At 37.1% G+C, this 23157-nt stretch overlaps 2 protein-coding genes across 2 annotated transcripts in view; one reads left to right on the forward strand and one right to left on the reverse strand.

Moving 5' to 3' along the window:
- LOC115943817 (uncharacterized) overlaps positions 1-23157 on the forward strand; it is a 113600-nt gene that overhangs the window by 30530 nt on the left and 59913 nt on the right. The window lies entirely within an intron of this gene.
- The window catches only part of GPR149 (G protein-coupled receptor 149), a 61607-nt gene that overhangs the window by 17859 nt on the left and 20591 nt on the right, over positions 1-23157 (reverse strand). The gene's annotated exons all lie outside the window — the stretch shown is intronic.

Genomic DNA, 23157 nt, shown 5'->3' on the forward strand with positions numbered 1-23157 from the left:
ACACCAAAGTATCTCTTGTCTCTTTTCATTTCAGTATTCTTCTTTTCTCTTCTTTTTTTATTTTACATTATGTTCAGTTAGTCAACATACAGTACATCATAAATTTTTGATGTAGTTTAGTTGCGTATAACACCCAGTGCTCATCCCAAGATGTGCCCTCCCTAATACCCATCAGTGGTCACCCCATCCCCCCAACCCCTCCCTTCTGTAACCCTCAGTTTGTTTCCCAGAGTCCAGAGTCTCTCATGGTTTGTCTCCCTCTCTGATTTCTTCCCATTCAGTTTTCCCTCCCTTCCCTTGTGGTCCTCTACTCTCTATATATTCTGTGACTCTATTTTGGCAAAGTTAGCCTCAGAGAAAGCACTTTCGTTCCTTGAAAAATATCTAATTAGGGATGCTCTTCTGAAAGAAATTAAGATCACAAAATTTACTTTAAAAATTTGCCAAAAGAAATTATAGATCCAAGACCCTTAAAAGACCCTCTTTTTAAATTAATCAAGCACTGTTGCTGATGGAACATTTTCTTTGCTTTCAGAATATATGAAATTCAAGCCACAGTGCACTCTGTACAATCGAAATGTCTGTTGTAGGAAGATAAAATAACAAGAAAGAAAGTGAAGCAGTTTATAAACCAATGTTTAGAAAGAAACCTGTAAGGAGGGTTTAACAATGCTTATATAGTTCTGATTTAAATCTCCAATCATGGGAGATATTTATTGAACACTAAATATAGTAAGAGACCACATAGAATTTTGCATATGTGAGTGTGTGTGTTTATATATACATAAATATATGGGTTTGTGTGTGTGTGTATTATATGTGTGTGTATAATAACTTTCAGTTTTTTTCTGATGATAAAAATAATACTTTATAGGGGTGCCTGGGTGGCTCAGTTGGTTAAGCGACTGCCTTCGGCTCAGGTCATGATCCTGGAGTCCCTGGATCGAGTCCCGCATCGGGCTCACTGCTCGGCAGGGAGCCTGCTTCTGCCTCTGACCCTCCCCCCTCTCTTGTGCTCTCTCTCTCTCATTCTTTCTTTCTCAAATAAATAAATAAAATCTTTAAAAAAAATAATACTTTATAGCTTATTTTTATAATTGAAATTATATCTGAAGAATATGCACCAAACAGTCCCTAGGTTACAGCAAATTAAGGATGACTTCCAGGTGACTATAATTTTAAGAATTTTAATCCTTTTGAAAAAAGAATCATTCAACTCTATATAGCCTGTATGGATATTATGAGTTACCTAAATTAAAGGAATTTTCTTCTAATTTTTGCAATATTATTTTTTTGCAAAATAGAGGAAAATTCTGTAGAAAGTTTTTATGTGGAAGATCATTTGGTAAGGCTAATATTTATACCTTAAAAAAACACAATACATGCCATTAGACCCCGGTGGTTTGTGCTCTGTGAGTGTAGTAAGCTGAGAATTACATTTTCCAAAATCCCCTTCCTTGTATGCTTCCAGGTTAGAATTGGCCAAGATAGGAACTTGCTCAGTATTTGAAGGTAGAAACAAGGCAGTGGCCATAACCATCTGGAGCTCTTTTGACAGGCAGATACAGAGACGAGCAGAAGAGGTGCCTAGCAGGTGTCAGCTTGTCATTTCCCTCTCCTGTTCCACATCTAGCTTTTCTTCCTGACTACTGGCATTGTTGACCAACAGTGGCCACAGATTCACCCCCAGGTGCTTGGTTGCAGACTCATTGAGGTCATGGTTTATTTATAGGCAAGAGTTTTTCATAGACCTCTACACAGATTCCCCCTTCATGTTCCTACATTGGTGGCTAGACATACTTGGCTTCTCAAACTATGACTGATTGGTGACTCCATCTCTGACTCTCCAGCTTCTCTTCCAGACCTTTACTTCCCCAGCTTTTTCCACAACTCTAAATAAGTCTCTTACTCCATAACACTCATAGTGCTTCTGCTCCCCTGACTAAATCCTGACTGATGCAAAGTCCTATTCAATGGAAGAGAAATCTCAAGCTTAATAGTAAAACAAAACAAACAAACAAACAAAAACAATGGTTTTTAATTAATTTAAAAACCCAAATATACTTACGGATAAAGGTGGTAGAATGCATGTAGTCCAATCACAGAATCTCATCTAATAATAAAATGAAGAAAAAAAGAAGAGCCACAGATTCAAGCAGCAACCAAATAAAAGACTCAGCCTCATGTGTAAGCTTCTGAAGGTAGTGATCACAAAAAGAAACAAATGATGACACACTTCTATAAGCAGCTATACAGGAAGAAAACGACTTGAAAATATCCTGAGAATTCTGGCTATAGACTCCATTTTGGCAAGAGGTGGTTTGAAGCAGAGGTTCTCAAAGTGAGGGATTCTATATAGTCAAAGCATTTTTCATTGTAATACTAATACTAAAGCTTTGTTTGACATTTTCACTGTTTTGACATGTTCACTGATGGTGCAAAAGCAATGATAAAACTGCTGGCACTTTAACATGAATCAAGGCAGTGGCATCAAATTCTACTAGACGTATGTTTTCTCACTGTGTGTGTGTGTGTATGCGTACACACACACACACACACACAGTGCAGTTTTATTTAATGTCCTTGGTGAAGGTTAGTATTGTTATTGTCCTGACTTTATAGATGAGTTGACTGAAGTGCAGAGATGTTCAGTACCTTTTTCTTTTTTAAAAATATTTATTTGCTTTAGAGAGAGGGAGAGAGAGCTTGTGCTTGTGCAAGCGGGGGAAGAGCAGAGGGAGAGAGAGAATCTCAAGCAGACTCCATGCATAGCAGAGACCAACTTGGGGCTTGATCTCACAACCCTGAGATCATGACCTGCGCCAAAATTAAGAGTTGGACGGTCAACCAACTGAGTCACCCAGGTGCCCCTCAGTAATTATTTTAAGGTCAAACAGATACTAAATGGTAGAAATGAGATTCTAATCTGGCCAGTGTAGCTCTAGAAAAAGTTATATAATCCATGCATTCACTATATTTTTTATTAAGTACCTAATATGATCCAGACACTATTCCAGGGACTGGGGATATAAAATGACCTTCCTTCCTTCCTTCCTTCCTTCTTCCCCTCCATCCATCCATCCATCCATCCTTCCTTCCATCCATCCATCCATCCATCATACTTCTCTTTGTATATTTGCCTAGAGAGCTATGGTTCTTTCTGGGTAGTACAATTATAAGTTAATTGCCTCTCTCTTCTTTTCTGTACTTGCTTGAATTTGAAAAATAGTGAGCATGTTATTTTTATAAAAACAATAAAGTCATTCTTAAGAGAAAACCTAATGCAACTCATTGCTGTTTTGAAGAAATACAAAATAAAATTTCAAATCTTAAACTCAAAGGAGTATAAAACGACTGCTCTATTCTTTCTTCTCACTTAAATTTTCTTTCTTCTCACTACTTACAAAGCAATAGAACATGACATATGGAAATTGTTTTCTAAGACTGATTTAGAAGGCAAGGTCTCCAAAATCTTCCCATCCCACACAGCAAATACTAAAGCAATTCTTTTTAAAAACATTATTACAAAGGTTCTTTAGAAAAAATTAACTAAAATCTTAGTGATATCATTGGATCTCCAAAAAGGAGAATGTTAATGATGCATTTATTCATGGAACATCACCCCTATGCACACTCTGGAAATTAACCCCTTGCCTTCAGAGGAAATAAGTCCAGTGAAAGTAAGAATAGTATATTTGGCTAGTCTTTCTTGTTCCTGGGGAGAGGGTAATATACATATATATAACAATATCAGGAATAAGTAAAAGTCTTTGTCCTAATAAGATTGCCATGTTTGTAATATGCAAGATAGTGTTTTTTAATTGATGGAATTACTATGATATTTACATTTAATTTTTTCTGGATTTTGGTTTTAATTCACATTAGTTATTTGTGTAGTGGATGGGACAACCATATGCACAAATACATGTTTTAACTTCACAGGATGAAAACTGGTGATGCTCCAGTCTTTTTTTTTTTTTTTAATTTTGGGCAGGAAATAGTGTTTTTCTTCCTCTTCCCTATCAGTCTATCAGTAATTACTAATGTTTCAGAACAAGTTGGTTGTCCTAATGTGGCAGTTCTAGGAATCTGCAATGGGCCATCCAGATTCTTAGATCCAATGATTCTTTATATCCTAAAAGTGTTTGAAGAAAATTAAATCCATGGATTGAGACTATTTGCACTTTAATGAATCAGGCCTACAATCTGGCTTGTTCAGTTATTTGGGACCAGCTGTTCTCAAATGCCACTCAGAGATTGGTGCTGAACTGACCACATAAGAATCACCAGCAGAACTTGTTAAAAGTACAGATTTTTTGGTCTCTCCATGGGAGATTCTAATTGAGTAGGTTTAGAACTGGAACCAAGAATTTATATTTGCAAAGGATTCTCCAGATGATGCTTATATAGAACCAGATTTGGGAACCATTGATTTAAGAAGATACTAGAAAATAAATATAGAGCTGTGATGTCACACAGAGTAAATAATTTCCCTGGTTAATTTACAGACATTAAGAAAAGGACATTAAGGGGGCACCTGGGTGGCTCATTTGGTTAAGTGGCTGCCTTCGGCTCAGGTCGTGATGCCAGGGTTCTGGGATTGAGTCCTGTATCGGGCTCCTTGCTCAGCAGGGAGCCTGCTTCTCCCTCTCCCTCTGCCTGCCACTCCCCCTGCTTGTGCTCTCTCTCTCTCTCTCACTCTATCAAATAAATAAACAAAATTTTTTTTAAAGATTTTTATTTATTTATTATTTGAGACAGAGAGAATGAGAGAGACAGAGAGCACATGAGAGGGGGGAGGGTCAGAGGGAGAAGCAGGCTCCCCGCCGAGCAGGGAGCCCGATGCGGGACTCGATCCCGGGACTCCAGGATCATGACCTGAGCCGAAGGCAGTCGCTTAACCAACTGAGCCACCCAGGCGCCCAATAATCAAAAATTTTTTTAAAAAAAGGACATTAAGAAATATCTTGTTACATGCATATATTCTCTGATTTCCCAATTATAACTAAAAAAGTCAAATGGGAATTTGTACTAAGTGGAACACCTAAAGACTACTTAAAAATATTAAAACAGGAGACAGGAAGACACAGATTTATCATGAAGCTAGAATTCCAGAGCCATCCACAAGCATGGGCTAACCTGAATGCTTATTACTGTTGGAAGCTGTAGGGTTCTGGAGGGGTGAGGAAGCCAAGCTGCAATCAGAAAGCATTTCTAGGTGAGTGTATCTGGGAAGTGGCTTAAAGAGATCTCAAAAGAAAGACACCTCAGTCTCTAAGGCATCAGTACATTTGTTGTGATTTCTTTTCTTGCTCTAAATATATATTCATTTTCATACCTAATTTTATATTCATGATTTGTAACCTTTTAAAAAAAAAAGATGTGTCTTCCAAAAGATATAATATTCAAGTCCCACATAACCTGTATGAATGCCTGTCTCAAGGGTCAGTCAGTATTAAGAAATCACAGCAGGAATATCAGGCTTGTTTAGAGAAATTCCACTGGAGAAGCATTAGACATGAGATCACTTAATAATACACAGTACTGGATAATCTTTGAAGAATCCTCTAAAAGGGACTTGAATAGAGGGTTCAAAGTTCTGGTGTGGAAAAAAAGCATGGCATCATTAAGGAAGTAAAATTGTTAATACCTAGAAGACTGGAGCAAAGATTTCAAGGGGAGGTTGAGGAGAAATGAAGCCACAAGAACCAACCACTTAGGCCACATTAAGGCTTTTCATCCCTGATTTGAGTGAAAAAGAAGCCACCAAAGTGTTCTAAACAGGGGTCTGATATGATAAAAATTGCATTTTTGCCAATTTATTCTAAACTATAGTCAGTAAAATAGATTGGAAGGGTTCAAACCCAGAGGCAGGAGGACCAGTAAAGAGGCCATTAAGAGAGAATGGTGATTTTTAAAAATTTTTTATTGTTATGTTAATCACCATACATTATATCATTAGTTTTTGATGAGAGAATGGTGATTTTAATTGGGAAAGACAGTGGCTATGGTGAGACATGGGAATACCAAGACATATTTAGGATATAGGATTTGGTGACTGATTTGATATGAGTTGTGACAGAAAAAGGGAGTCAGGGATGTTGACCAAGTATCTGACTTGGGCAAGTGGATGAGTGATGGTGCTATTTCCAGAGAGAGGGAACACAGAAGAGAGGCAAGTTTGGAGGAATGGGATTGGGGGATCAGGAGAAGATCAGGAGTTTAGTGTTAGAAAGCTAAAATTGAGGTGCCTGTGGTGTGTCCAACTAGAGAAATTCAGCAGGAGGTTCGGTATTGGGGCATAGGGCTCAGGAGAGATTTGACCTGGAATATGTATTTGGGTATATGTTTGGGTATGTATTTGAGATGAAATTGAATCAGGAGAGTGTGTGAAATGAGAAGAAGATCCTGAGGAACATGAACATTTAAGGAATGGGCAGAGATAGGGGAGATAATAAAGGAGTCCGGGGAGATAATAAAGGAGTCCGGGGAGTGAGCCAAAGTGGTAGGAGAATAATCAGAAATGTAAAATGTAATGGAAACCAAGGGAGGAGTAGAAGAGAGATACAACAGTGTCACATGTTACTGAGATGTCAGGTAGGCTAAGGACGGAAAAGTTCATTGATGCCTGGAGAGGGAGGGAATACAAGATGGAGAATCAAGCCATCACAAAAGGAATCAATGCAAAGATGCACATATATGCTCTCTCCTCTCAGGGCCCAATACAAGGACAGTGGCTGATGAAAGCCACAGTGAAAAGCCCCTGGAAAATTTTAAAAGAAGCCTATGAGCCTTCAACACTGATTGCCAAATGCTTTGATCAAATAGCTGGGTTTTATCTGACAGTTTTAGTTTGAAAAAACCTTTCTTGCCATGCATGTTTATTTTTGTCAGAAGTGGTAATCAGATTTTTTTGTTATTGTTGCTGTTCAAGGGAAATATGGTCACTTTATGTTTTAGGAATAGATATGCGAACAAGAGATACAGTTCATCCTGCCTTCCACCTTCTTGTATACCAAAGGCCTAAAGAGAACATACATAGCTTGGTTCCACAATTCCATATCCTTTCCTGCTTCCCTCAGGACTCCTTTTTTCAGGCATCTATATTTTAACTCTTCCGCACCAGTATGATGTGCAGGATTTTAAGTAACAATAATATGCCATGAAAAGAGGTAGATGTCTATTCATTGCTACATTCTCAGTGCCTAAAACAATGCCTGGCACTTAGTAGGCCCTAAGTAAATATTTATCAAATGAATGAATGAAAAGTAAAGAGAGGAAGCAATTTTAATATTTATGTTTAATAGAACAGTGGTGGGGGGGAGAAAAAAAAAACCTACTACAGAAAATATCCTAATTAGAGTTTTTACCTGATCAGTTTTAAAAAATTATGCCCCCCCTCCAAAAAAAATATGAACTCTTTGAGAGCTTGACTGCATATCTAAAGTGGCTCACACAAGTCTTAACATTCTCCAAGAGTCCCCAAATGGCAAGTGTTGGGGGCAAGGACTCTAGTCCTTCATAATACTCCAAAATAGAGGGTTTTCCCGACTCAAACCAAGTCTGGTCAAATATCAAAGGAGAGGAACACAGACATGTCAAATTTGTTTGAATTAGTGTATATACCTCAGGGGCATGATTTAATAAAAGAAACTTGGCAAATCTTAGGAAGTAGGAAAAGAATGAAAAGCAGTTGACTGTTGGTCTGGTCTCTTTCTTTTGTGATAACATCATTGGAGATGCAGGTTTTAATCCTCAGACAAACTCTTGGAATGGGCCAAGCAAACTTACTGGCACTTCCAACAACCCACCCATCCCTTCTAACAGAATGTTATTATAGAGCCACTTAATAGCCTTGTTCTCCCTGGCTAGCCTTCCAAGTCTACATGATGTGATACAGTTTGAAGATGAATAGTTAGAACTAGCTGCAGAGCAGCTTTGGATAGAGCTTTATTTCTAGAAATTCTAATATCCTATGCTCCTTAGGAAATATTCAATATGAAATTTTAATCCAAATATTCATCCAAGAGTCACTTTTTAATATTGCTTGCTTCCTTTCCTTTTCCTAGTAAGGGTACACTATCTCTGTTAATATGCAATTTTTCTTGTGTTAAGTAGGAAACATTACCTCGAAACATTACCTTAAATGATTTGAGAACATTTGTCCTCAATAGTTCCATGCCAAAATATGACATTGTATAAATATTGTATTTTTTCAAATGACTTTCATCTTTTTAAAAGTTTTTTTTTCCTCCCCATTGAATTCTATTCAATGCCATCATCAAAGCTCACCCCAGGACATCTTTGTCAGTATTAAATCTGTATAAATTCCTGTACAAAATACCTTTAGGCTATTTTGTCAACTTGAAACTAGGACATTATTTTCACCAGAGGACTAGATGTGCCAGAATGTTAATTTTTAAAATGCTGAACAGATCTTAATCTGAAAGCTAATATGAATCAAATTATATTTGCTCATATAGTGGCAGGCAATCCAAACAAAAATTGTAAAAGATGAGTTATGAATTTTTTGTATATTCATATCTCTGATTATGGAAAGTATAAAAACCTTCCTGTTTTTATTGTTTACTCCTTAATTCAACCTTTAGTTGCTGGAAGAAGCATTGCTCACAAAACCCGTAATGGTATTCTCATTGTTTATACAGATGTGGTATAGTGATTTTCAATTTTCTTAGGGATTCATTTCCTCTGCTACAAAGCTTCTAAAAATGCATCTATAGTAGCTTTGTGCTTTTATAAATCAATTCTGTCTATTCAAATTGCTCCTCCTTAAATATATTATGCAGGTCAGGATGAAGCCATGTGTATAAAGAGATTAGTTATTGGGATAAAAATTCAGAATTCTATCAGGAAATAAAATAAACAGTGTTTAAGTATGTGTATGTCTATGTTGTGTATGTATGTGTTCATTGAGATTGTTTGTATATGTTTTTAATAACTTTTCCCAATTACTAACACCAAACAAATGTTATTTTGGAGAAATGGGTAGCAAATTCATATAATGTGTGCACATATTTCATGGTTTGTCTTAGGAAAGCTGGAGGGAAGGAGCAGTATATTGAACAGGGCATCCCTGTTTTAAGGAACTATATCTAAAAATACACAAGGCAAGAAGGCTATTGTAATAAAAATGGAAGATAATATGCAAAACTCTCTTGCAGTGCTTCTGAGAAGCTGTTCAGCTCAATGGTTAAAAGGTTAGGCTTAGAAATCATATTTTGGCTCTACCATCTTAGACATAGGTGACCTTGGGCAATTTCTCCTTGCCTCAGTTTCCTTTAACATAATATAGGGATAACAATAATGCCTGTTTTATAGGGTTATTTTGAGAATTACATGTAATAAAGCAAGAAATAGGTATGTATTCAGAAGAGTGTACGTTTCAAGAAACATTATTATTGTAAGCTCTAAACATTGGTAGTCCTGAATTTAAAAAAAGCATACATATTGAAGATAACAATCAGTAAAACACATAGGGTAGCTAGGGGTACTAAATTGTGACAGGTATTTAGAAAGTAAAAAGATCTGGGGCGCCTGGGTGGCTCAGTCGGTTAAGCGTCTGTGTTCTGCTCAGGTCATGATCCCAGGACGCTGGGATTGAGCCCCAGGGACTCCCTGCTCAGCGGGAAGCCTGCTTCTGCCTCTCCCTCTGCCTGCCGCTCCCCCTGCTTGTGTTCCCTCTCTCTTTCTAGTGCTCTGTCCTTTGAAAAAAGAAAAAAAGTAAAAAGATGTGAATTGGCAGTGGAACATACTTTAAGGTAAGTGGGAAGAAAATAGGTTGGATCATTACTTAATTAATATTTGATAATAGGGCCCTTGAACAAGATTAAAGTATTAAAAGAGATTTTAGGTAAAGAATATTTTGGTTTTAAATTTATAAAACATATCTGTAGGCCAGTATGAGCAGTATGCTCTAGTCTAGAACATGTTCATGCTGTGCTCTGCAATTGTTTTTTTTTTTTTACAAACAGTTTTATTAAGGTATAATGTACATACTGCTAAATTCACTCACTGTAAACATAGAGCGCAATGATTTCTAGTCAGTTTATATAGTTGTGCAACCATCGCCACAATCCAGTTTTAGAACATTTCCATTATCCCCCTGGAAAAAAGCTTCCTTGTGCCCATTTATAGTTAGTTAATCCCTGTTCTGGCTTCCAGCCCCTGGAAACCATTACTCTGCTTTGTGTCTATATAAATTTAAATCTTACGGACATTCCATATGGAATTTTACAATACGTAGTCTTTTGAGTCTGGCTTCTCTCCCTTTGCATAATGTTTCTGAAGTTTTTCCATGTGGTAGTATGTATTGGTAGTTCACTCTTTTTTATTGCTGAATAGAATCCCACTGTGTGGGTATACCATGTCTTTTATCCATCCTGTGCTCAGTGGACATTTGGATTGCTTGTAGTTTTTGGCTATTATGAATAGTGCTGCTGTAAACATTCATATACATGACTTTGTATGAACACATGTTTTCATCCCTTGGGTGTAATCCTAGGAGTGGAATTGCTGTGCTGTATAAGTTTATGTTTAACTTTTTTGGAGACCACCCAACTCTTTTCCAAAGTGTGCATACAATTTTACATTCCCACTAGCAGTGTATGAATGTTGAGGTTTCTTTATATCCTTGTCAACACTTATTACTGTGTATCTTTTTGATTATAGTTGTTCTAGTGGGTGTGTTGTAGTATCTCCTTATGGTTTTAACTTGTGTTTCTCTGATGGTGTTGAGGATCTTTTTCATGTGCTTATTAACCATTCTGTATCTTCTTTGGTTAACTGTCTATTCAAATATTATTCTCATTTTAAAAATTGGGTTGTTTTTTCTTCTCATAATTGTTTGTAAATATTCTTTACATATTATGGATTCAAATCCTTTATCAGATGCATGATTTGCAAATATTTTTCCCAGTCTGTGGCTTATTTATTAATTTTTTAATGGTATCTTTTGAAGCATAAAAGTTATTTACTTACCTACTTTTATAAATTAAAGTTATTTATTTAGTTTGATGTTCAAGTTTATCAATTTATTTATTTATTTTTTTTTTTAAAAGATTTTATTTATTTATTTGACAGAGAAGGACAGCGAGAGAGGGAACACAAACAGGGAGTGGGAGAGGGAGAAGCAGACTCCCTGCCGAGCAGGGAGCCCGATGCGGGACTCGATCCAGGGACTCCAGGATCATGACCTGAGCCGAAGGCAGTCGCTTAACCAACTGAGCCACCCAGGCGCCCTCAATTTATTCTTTTATGAATTCTGTTTTGGTGTGATATCTAAGAACTCTTTGCCTAACTCACAGTCATAAATATTTATTTCTTGTGTTTTCTTCTACAAGTTTTTTTTTTAAGATTTTATTTATTTATTTGACAGAGAGAGAGAGAGAGAGAGAGAGAGAAGAGCAGGGGGAGAGGGAGAAACAGGCTCTCCGCAGAGCAGAGAGCCTGATGCGGGACTCAATCCCAGGACCCTGAGATCATGACCTGAGCTGAAGGCAGACGCTTAACCGACTGAGCCACCCAGGCGCCCCTCTTCTACAAGTTTTGTGGCTTTAGTTCTTGTATTTATACCTTTGAGCTATTTTGAGTTAACTTTTATGTATGATCTCAAGTAAGGTCTAATTTCTTCTTATTTTTTGCATATTGATATCTAATTGTGAGCACCATATTTTGAAAAGTCTATATCCTTTACCTATTGAATTGTTTGGCCTTGTCAAAAATCAGTTGCCCATTAATGTAACTTTTTTTCCTGGACTCTTAATTCTGTTTCATTTATCTATATGTCTATCATTATGTCAGTACCAAACTGTCTTTTTTTTTTTTTTTTAAGATTTTATTTATTTGACAGAGAGAGACACAGCGAGAGAGGGAACACAAGCAGGGGGAGTGGGAGAGGGAGAAGCAGGCTTCCTGCTGAGCAGGGAGCCCGATGCGGGGCTCAGTCCCAGGACCCTGGGATCACGACCTGAGCCGAAGGCAGACGCTTAACGACTGAGCCACCCAGGCGCCCCGAGTACCAAACTGTCTTGAATACTGTGTCTTTATAGTAAGTTTTGAAATCAGAAAGTGCAAGACCTCCAACTTGTTCTTCCTTTTGTGCTGCAATTTATAGCACTGTTTACACTTTAAAAAGTATAAGATTTTTTTTAAAGATTTTATTTATTTATTTGACAGAGACAGAGATAGCGAGAGCAGGAACACAAGCAGTGGGAGTGGGAGAGAAGCAGGCTTCCCCCCGAGGAGGGAGCCCGATGTGGGACTCGATCCCAGGACCCTGCAATCATGACCTGAGCCGAAGGCAGACGCTTAACAACTGAACCACCCAGGCGTCCTAAAAAGTAGAAGATTTAAACACAAAATCAATCCTGGTGTGTGTGTGTGTGTGTTCTGTTTAGTTTTTACTAAAAGCTAAATTTTACTACCACAGTTTACTACCCCCATCGACCAACAACAACAAAATCAACAATAACAACAAAGTGGCAAAAAACAAAACACCCCTCAACCCTCTTCTATTTTTTAGAAAATAAAGATTAGGCGTAAGTGGTAAATGAATATAAATGTTTTTGTTTGGGTACATAGTTTACATTAGTTCTTTTTTAAAAAGATTTTATTTATTTTTTTGAGAGAGAGAGAACCAGTGGTGGGAGGGACAGAGGGGGAGAGAGAGAGAGAGAGAGAGAGAGAGAGAGAGGGGCAGACTCCCTGCTGAGCAGGAAGCCCAATGCAGGGCTGGATCCTAGGACCTGGAGATCATGACCTGAGCCAAAGGCAGATGCTTAACTGCTTAACCCACTGGGCCACCCAGGCGCCCCAGTTAGTTCCTTTTTTTTTTTAATTTTATTTTATTATGTCATGTTAATCACCATACATTACATCATTAGTTTTTGACATAGTGTTCCATGATTCATTATTTGCGTATAACAGCCAGTGCTCCATTCAATACGTGCCCTCTTTAATACCCATCACCAGGCTAACCCATCCCCCCATGCCCCTCACCTCTAGAACCCTCAGTTTGTTTCTCAGAGTCCATAGTCTCGCATGGTTTGTCTTTCCCTCCAATTTCTCCCCCTTCTCTAGTTAGTTCTTTTTTACTAACACCTCTGATAAAGTGTGTGTGTTTTACTATTGGTGAAACCTGTAAGCATCAATGGTGTGCAATTCCTAGGAAACTGAACTTTTATTCAGGCAGTCTACTTCCAGAGAATTAACTGCATGCATTTAATTGTACTGCAGAAACCCAAGTAATTAATTGCAAAATTACTGTTTGGTGGAAAGATTTTTCTACTATTTGAATGATGCCCATTCCCCACAGAACCCCTCTGTTGTCATAGTCATTTAATGCAAATAAGGAACAGGACAAAATTAAATTAAGTCAACAGGAAAGTTGTCCTTTTTCCAAGGGAACTGCTTCTATACTATTTATTCCTATATTTATGTGATTACATTAAATTATTTATATGATTTATAGAAATAAAACAACATTAATATTAATACAATTAATGTTGATATTAATAAAACCATATATTGAAAAGATATGTGCACCTCTATGTTTTTGGAACGTTATTTACAGTAGCCAAGATATGGAAACAACCCAATTGACCATCCACAGATGAATAGATAAAGTAGATACATACACACACAAACACACACAATGGAATATTACTCAGCCATAAAAATGAGTGAAATCTTCCCATTTGCAACAAAATGGATGGATCTAAGGATAATAGACCTAGCATATGCTAAGTGGACCTAGCATAATGCTAAGTGAAATAAGTCAGTCAGAGAAAGATACCATATGATTTCACTCATATGTTGAATTTAAGAAACAAATGAGCAAACCAATAAAAAAAGAGACAAACGAGAAAACATACTCTTAAACACAGAGAACAAACTGATAGTTGCCAGAGGGGACGTGGGTGGGAGGATGGGTGAAACAGAGAGTAGATTGATGAGCATTGAGAAATGTATAGAATTGTTTAATCATATTGTACACCTGAAACTAATATAACACTGTATGTTAATAAAACAAAAATAATATTATTTCATCTAAGGCTTCATTAAAACTCCCCTTTACATGAAAAAAAATTTAGAGATTATTATGATACATTCTTTGTCTTAATTATTGTGCTCTCCTCTACCTCTCACCCCAATATGTACATACAATATGCCATGTTCAGTTTACTGTTAAGAGCTCAAACATGAACATAGTGCTTCTCTCACAATATGAAAATATTAAAGCATGAATAACAAGATAACTCATAAATGTAGTGATTTTATTATCTAGATAGCTGTCTTCATTATCAGGTTTGTTCAAAGAACGGAGACAAAACTATTTGCTGAATCTTCTTGAGACACTTTGTGATTCTCTGTGAACTTTAACTAAAATGTGGAGATAATAGCTCATTAAAGATTAAAAATAGAAATAAACATTTATACTGATGAGAATCCTACTATGGCTGAGAAAAATAGAGATCACTCTTTCATCATGTGATTCAGCAAATAGGCTCTTTTATTCTGCAAATATCCTTCTACTGCCTCCCCAGATCAATTTCTCTTTTTCCTATCCTTCTTTTAGAAATTAACAGTTGTCAAATTTAATATTCTTAACTAATAATTAACATAAATTCATTATTTCAAGCTCAAAATTGTTGTGCCTAAGTAAATTAAATCCAAACTGTCAATATCCAATTCTATAAAAGCATTTAAGGGTTAGACTATTCATATAGTTTTTTTTAAGTCCATTAGCTTAACCACCTGCTATTAGGCTGTGTGTCCAAATAAGTCTCAAGCAGACCCAAATCCAACATCTTCTGAGCTAAGTCAATATCAGATACAGGATTTTAAAGTAGGAACATTAAAGCCAATGACTAAGCTCTGGGGCAGGAAAAGTTGGAAGAAAATTCCTACTGTTGTTGTATTTTGGGGGTCCAGCTGATACTATGCTCTAAACCAGTAGTTTCCAAGTCTAGGTATTCATCAGAATCTCTTCAGGAAAACTTTTAAAATACAAATACCAGGATTCCACTCTCAGAAATTTTGATTTAATTAGTCTAGTTGGGGACTGAGCATCATTGGGTGATTCTAATGCATAGTCAGGTTTAAGGACCATTGCTCTAAATAAAATCTCTAAAAGGCAGCTGAGTGTCATATCATGACTGATACAAGTGAGATTTTTTTTTTAATGGGTTAATACATATTCAATGCAACATGGAAGCCATTGGGAGAAGGTTACTACAGAATCAAGGTGCATTCCCTGGACTTCGATACCTGTGGCTATTCATTTGAGCTTATCTGTTTCATTCACATTGCCATGATCTAACAGAAAATAATCTGAAAAAATTGATGTGTTCATGTTGCTCATCATGTACTTGCTTTTCACATGACTTTTCAGTCATTATATCATTTAGACTTGAGAAATTGAGCTTTTCCAGCTAGCATTATTCTTGAGTGCCAACAAAATAAGGTTTTACTATTTGAATTGCTATATTTTCAAGTTAATTCAGTTCTGTTGGTCTCCAAATACTTAGGGTTTAGTTTTTCTTATAACCAATAACTATTTTGAAATGTTCCCTAACATACCAGAAATGTCTATTGCTTTAAGATAATGAATATAAAGTCATTATATTTGGTGGTGGTGGGAGTGGGGAGCTGCAAGATAAAACAGACTTTAAGATATATGGTGTGGAATTAACCTAACAACTTACTAATATCTAACTGGAGAAATAAAGGTAATGACTTGAGGTTTATTTATGCTAAAGCAGTGAAGTCATATGTTAAATCATAGCATTGAAAATTGAATTTGGTGATATACACTGTTGGGGTTTTTTTGTAAGAGAGTGACTATTTTTATTTTTTAAGTTTTTATTTGAGTTCCATTAGTTATACTTTTTTTTAAAGATGTGATTACTTCCTAGCACAAACTTATTAAGAGTATGCATTTGTCTTTACAAGAGAGAAATATTATTCTCAACCTAAATGAGTCAAATTGATGTTAGAATTGCCCATTTTGCTGCCCAACTACTTCTATTATACTCTAAACAATAAGAAATCTTCCAATGGAAGTTATTCTCCTAAAAGCTAGTAAGATTTTTTTCAACATAGGGAGTTAATATATTTCCCTGCGGGTTTTCAAGTTTTCTTGTAACTCTGCTATTATGAGAGATAAAGAAACATTTAAAAATTGGGTATTAGAAAGAAAAAGAAGACAGGCCTCTGGCCCTTTTTTATTTTGAGATCTGTCAATAAGGCTGAATAAGAGTAGGAAGAGTTGAGTCTCTACTACATGGCTTTATTTGGGTAAGATAAGATAGTCAGCAGTGGCATTTCAGTCATGAGTAAGACCCAGCTACTTCAAGAAGTGATATTCTGCAGTCAACACCAGGGGCCATATGTAGCAGAGCTTAGCCAGGGGTAGGTGGTGTAGAAAATACTCTGAAATCCAGGAAGGTTGATCACTGGAATAGGAGGTCTGTCTATGGAAGCACAGACACAGCACCCAGGAAGCTCCATATCCCTTTGCCAAAAATCATTTTGCAGAAAGTCAATTATTAAAAGATCAATTTGTCAAGTGATGATTTCATCAAATTTATCAGTTATCAAGTGCTGATCCTGAGAAATAGTCCTCTTGAATATATTCAATTAATAAATTTTACTCTAGCTGTATTTTAAACAATGTTCAACTCATTAAATGCTGAGGGTCATATGGGTCATTAAGTTTTCTTATGAGTATATTCTTGAAGAATAGTTTCATAAGTAGAATTTAATGTATTCAAGAGAAGAATATATTCTTGATCCTATTTAAGTAAAACATATTCTTGAATATAATCTGAATAAGAATATCTCCAAATTCATAACTTAAAACAAATTATTGATATGTTGATAAATTTATTAATTTCAGTGAATTAGTTATTCAGAAAGTAACTCCTTCAGGGAATTGGCTTTTGGCGAGTTGCTCTGTCTTCTGTGTGACCTGGAATTGGGAGGTAGGATTAGGGCTGAAATGGGTGTGTCAAGATCTGGAAAAAGTAGAAAATGGCTCTAGTTTAAAATGTAGCAAGGGCAACTCAGGACACAGTGCCCAGGCCCTGTGTCTGGGGCCAGCCTGCAGGAAAAGGGATACTATAATAAGCCTGGATGAATGGAGGCATTTATAGCCTACTAAAACCCACATTGCTCTGAAAATAAATAGTGAGGCTGGATTTGCAGAAGATGAAATGAGTTGACCCAGCTGTGAGAGAACTGGGGAAGGTGGAAGCTCAGAAAACAGGCATGGGGCTGAGAAATTCCACTGAGCAGGCCACATTTAAACCATCTTGGACTGCACACTATCATTTCTGCTTCCTCTAACTCATGGGTTATCCCAAGATAGGCGACAACGCAAGTAGGATTTGGCTGAAGCTGCAAGCACCTGCTTCTATACAGATTTCTTTCCTTGAAAAGAAGCAGTATTTGCAGTTATTTTGCTTCAGTCCCTGGCAGTGAATATGGAGCACAGTACTGGGCACACTGAAGTAGGTTAAAAAAAATGCTCATTGATATAATAATATGTGGACTCTTGAAAACTCTTGTCAAGTCATTTGAGGCCTTCCCATGGCAAAGTTCTGATTTATGCTTTATATGGCAAATTCCCCAGTACTCAGAATCCTATATTCCATAGGCATGTGCTTGAGAAACAGAGGTACTACAGTCAGACTTTGACCTTTGAGGAGGAAATAAACTGGCATTGCAAGGTACTTGATTGAAACCATGTCCTCTGCACTCAGAGGGCTGAAAATTCAAAGGAGGTTTAGAAATTCTTGAAGATTAAAAAGCTCCAGGCACTTCCCTAAAGCCTCAGTGTGATTTTATTTCTAGTAAACAACTTGAAAGAAGTAAAGTTATAAATAACTATTACTAGTAAAGCAAAGGCATAGCCATTTTCTCCTGTGGAAACATTTCCAGGCTCTAATTATATAACACAATTAGGAACACCTCCAACATTAAAAAAAGAAAACAATTATTCAAAACCAAATTCCGTTTGCCTCATCAATACTGCCTGAAGGGGCATAGCTTTATAGTAGATATAAACAACTTCAGTAAGAAATACCAACTGAAGGGGTGCCTGTGTGGCGCTCAGTCGGTTAAGCATCTGCCTATGGTTCAGGTCATGATCCCTGGGTCCTGTGATGGAGTCCTATGTCCCTGCCCCTCCCTCTCCCTCTGCCCTTCTTCCTCTCCCTCTGCCCCTCCCCATCCACTTGTGCTGTCTCTCACTTTCTCTGTCTCTCAAATAAATAAATAACATCTTTAAAAAAAAAAAAAAAGAAAGAAATACCAATTGAGGCAATTACAGAGTTGCCGTGGAAGTCCAAAAGTTGGGCTTATGTAAGTGGAATAGGGAAAACCCTACTACTCTAGAGAGAGAACCTTTTTAAAGTGAAATCTGGGGACTGTGCAATATATGAAAGAATTATAGACCATAGCATTTTAGGGCTGGAAAAGACCTGAGGTTACCTAGTTCCAGTCTTGAGTTCTTCCTCAAATTTCTCATTCTTCAGATGAGAAAACAAAGGCAAAGAGGCTGCTCAATGTCACGTAATCAGTCACAGAACCAGAGCTAGAGTCCAAATTCTGCCCAGCAGCAAGAAAGTTATCCAAGGTTCTGGGCTCATGTGCTTTTATGTATGATGACTCTGTGTCATGTAGGGTCTATGATTTGGAACTCCATCATCAGGATAATGACTCTTTTTGGCTATAGAATAACTATGGAATAGTTTTAGTGCTTCTCATAGGCAGCAAAGGGTGATATATAAGCCATTGCTGACTCTTTTTCACTTTCTCTCCTATCAACTTCTTCTATGAACTTCCCCCAAATGGGCGTGTAAATAGACTACAGTTTTGAATGCATATTATTTGTTTTGTGAGTGTGGTCATGTGCATGCTTGTGTTTTGAGAAATACTATTTCTTAAAGGATATGAGTGTGTAGTACGTATCTGAGCTATGGGTTATATAAGGGTCATTCTGTGCCTGGGGTCTTGGTGTTAAGATGTTGTTAGGTAGAGAAGTTATTTGCTGGAAAGAAACTTGCAGTATGTCTGCTATATGACAGGGAAAGGATGATGAATTTAAAGGTTATTTCACTTGGTTTTTGTATCCTAACCTTGGGGATCCTTTGGAGATGGAAAATCCAGAGTAGGCATTCATGTTTTTTATAACGGTGCTGAGTACTAGGAACCTTAAAACTCAGAAGAGGAACTCTTACATAGGCAGGAAATTCTTTGTAACAATTTCAATAAACCAAACAGTGTCCTCTTTGTGAATTACTGCCTGGTCTTCTCACAGATAGTAGGGGGAGTGAGTAGGGCAAGAAGAGAGATAAAAGTGAGTCCTAGAATCTGACACTCTGGGTAGAGTCTTGACTAGGCTGTTTACAGGTGTGTGATTTGGGGGGGGAGCTCCTGTTTTGTCTGTCTGTTTACCATAAATTCTACATATAGATTCTCCCTTTATGAACTGGTTGAGAGACAGGCATAAATCTGAAGACCTCCTATGCATCTCCAAGGCAATAACTGTAACAAATTTCTGTAACTTTCTGACTCTGGTTCAGATAAGCAGAATGACTAATGGCTCATAACAAATATTAGTTGAATGAATTCATGAATACATACATATTTAATTAACAACAAACACCTAATATTTGAAAGATGCTTCATACTTTTAGCTTGTTTCACCTCAATACCTTGTGACGTGAGTATTTTTATCTCCCTTTTCAGTTGAGGGGACTGAGGGTCCAAAAAAGGTTGAACAATAGTTATGGATCAGAACTAGAAAGTGCCAGCTTTGAGGCACATGGCTCTGAGTCCAGAGACCCACAGTTGCAACCTACACAACTACAAAGAGCTAGATGTCATTTCTGAAGACCCAAGAATACCGGTCCATTTTTGTTTGTAACAGTATAGGTTCAGCATGACAAATTCCCACCAAAATGATTCAGATCTGACCTCAAAGGAATACTCTCCTGTGGGAGGAGGATGGTGCTGTCTCATGGTGCAACTCCATGGTCACAGGAAAGTGCTATTTGTACAGATGTTTTAAGATATTAGAGTTCCAGTGGAGCCTGTACTCATCTCTCTGACTACACAGGGAGCCTTTTATGGTATAAACCAATTCCTTAAGGCAATGTGCATCATTCCACAGGAGAGAACACCCCTCACTCTTTGATTCCAACGGGGACTTGCCTTAGAGAGTCTGTGCATTCTATATGGGCATGATATCCCTGTGGAAGATGTTGCTGAAGAAAATACAGGACTAGGGACAAAAAAGAAACATGGCCACTGCCAATTTAATCCTCATGAAGCTGACACTAAGATTTGGTTATTTAAAAAACATTAATTTATAGTTTTTCTTGCAAGGGCATTTCTAATTAATAAAGTTGGGGATGTCTGAATAAGAGTCAATATTTTTTTTTTAAGATTTTTTTTTTTTTAATTCATGAGAGACAGAGCGAGAGAGAAAGGCAGAGGGAGAAGCAGGCTCCCAAGGAGCAGGGAGCCCGATGCGGGTCTCGATCCCAGGACCCCGGGATCATGACCTGAGCCGAAGGCAGACGCTTAACGACTGAGCCACCCAGGCGCCCAAGAGTCAATATTTTTAAAATATTATAATTGTGTATTTCCCTCCTAATCATCTGGGATAAATTTAGCTTTTCTCTTTCAGAAGAAGGAGCTGAAGTGTATTTTTCTCCTTTAAAAGAAATATCCAGGAGAATCTCAGGATTATGCTAACCACATGTTAAATTTTAAAATGTGTAACTGAATAGATATATAAACAATACTTATCACTGCAATTTTTGAACCAAAATTTTATACCAAAATGTAATGTGGAAAGTTCCTGGACTTTTCATGCCTCTGTGTATTGGAATGTGCTCTCTTCCTTCCACCCCTTTCTGCAGGATGGACTCTTACTCCTTTCATGGCTCACAGTGAAAGTTGTGATGATTTCCGCTCTCCCTTTGGCAGAATTAGCTGTGTCTGTAGCGCTTTTGCACAAACTGCCGTCATCAATTTTCTTGAAATGTTGTCATTATCTGTACCCTCCCGCCCTTCCTGGTCTCTGAATAACTTGAGAGCAAGTTATCCTATTACCTTTGAATATTATATTAGTACCTAAGCCCTGGGCTCAATGAATGAATGTTTGTTGATTGAATGATATAGGCACAGTCAGGTACCCTCACATTCTCCCCACACTACCTAAAGGTTGAGATGCAGTGACTCAAACCTGACTGGACCCAAGCATAGGTCCGATCTCACATCTCCTTTAATTTTGGTAGAGTAGGAGTCAGTGAGCCTAAGTTATTTTCCTAGTTCAATCATCTGCCATCTCTGGACGTCTTATTAAACTTCAAAAAACTGTACCTTCTCCTACCTCATGGGAATGGTGGAAAATAAATAAGACCACATCTAAAGAACCAGGGTTTCTTACCAGAGTACATTATTATTATCACATCAAGCAAGCTCTCCTGAGTGCAGAAAAATCTACACTGAGAAGAAAAAAACAACCTGGAAACATTTTTCATTCTACCAGTGCTGTTTTCTATTATTAAACAGTACACATCCTGTGAACCCCCATGGTATGATTCTAGAAGAATGAAGCAAAGGAAAAGACAGATGTGAAAAAAATAAGCCTAAGCATTGTTTTTGTGGAGGACCACTGATTTTTGTAACTTGCTTCAGGGTGTGCAGAAGTATTTAAAATAAATAAATAGTAATTTTTTGCCCACTTTGAGTTGGAGGAAAGGATGCTGAAATGTGAGCTATATATAGTTTCTAATAAAGTGCATTAAAAAAATACCACTGGTTTTTCAGATGGTTTTGAAAAATCATGTTTCACTTAATAAATTATTTGGAAAATCCCAATGATTCTCTGTTACCTTACATTGGAAGTACATTTACATTTAGTTTTTCTCATCTATGAAAATGAACTGTGGCACAAAATAATTGTGAATTGCTGAGTAAAGAGGAATATTCCAAAATACATGTATTCTTATGAATTGTAATTTGTGGGGAAAGTACTAATTTGGAGTCCAATTTTCCTTTTGTTTTTCCTGAGTGTATCAGAATTCAAACAACTTCTTTCTGTCTCTGTCTCTCCCCAATTTTCCACCACATTACAAGCTCTTATTTCTCAAATTTTCTGGGTTTCTAAATACTTGGGTCTCCAACTATGCATTTGTCTGAGGATTCACTTAAGAATGACTTTCTGGCACCTTGGAAGCGACATTCAGAAAACATAGCCATTGCCCCTTTCCCCAGAAAAGCCTGTAGGAGAATCTGGGAGAGAGTGGTTGAGCCCCAGATCATGTATTCTTTTATTTATCATTATGGAGTACTAAGGTCACATCAGGCACCATACAAGACTCTGGGAGACACAAAGATTCAATTGTAAAGATGGCAAATACATAATTACAAAAACATATACTTAAAGACAGGGGAGAGAGAGAGATGTATTTAAAAAGGCACAGAGGAAAAAATAATCACTTATGGTAGGGGTAGAGTGCATCCAAACTTACTGAAGTCACCTGGGAAATGGTCCAAATCATTTTTGGAAATGCCCTTATCTCCATTGAGTCTTCCCTTCTAACAGGAGGTAACAGTGGGTCTGCTGGGATCATCATATAGAAAAGCAAATGTTTCTCTCTCTCACTCATTCTCTCTCTCTCAAATAAATAAAATCTTAAAAAAAAAAAAAAAGAAGTATTTGAAGGCATGGCCTGAGGTATCTTTGTGGCACTATTAGTAAGAAGTCCTTGTTATCTGACACACTGAGTTCTCTTTACTAGAGAGCAGGAAGAAACTCAGTCACCCCCACACTTCAGCTTGAAACATAGTTGCTTTCACTGACAACCATTCATTTTGAAACAAACCTTATTCTAAATAAAATGATATGTAATACCCTTTGTTTTAATCATGGATTATAATGTATTTTCACTCTAGTAGTGACTAGTCTCTTATGGAACGTTGCATATGGAGCATGGGCTTTAGAAACAGGCAGGCCAGAGTTCAGTGTTACCTCTACCTCTGTACCCCTGTATCCTCATCTATAATATAGGGAAATAGTAAAACTGCTATTGTGAAGATTAGATAAGATAATGTACATCA

This window comes from Leptonychotes weddellii, chromosome 1 (genome assembly GCF_054177405.1).
Source record: "Leptonychotes weddellii isolate Sample4059 chromosome 1, ASM5417740v2, whole genome shotgun sequence".
Lineage (NCBI taxonomy): Eukaryota > Metazoa > Chordata > Mammalia > Carnivora > Phocidae > Leptonychotes > Leptonychotes weddellii.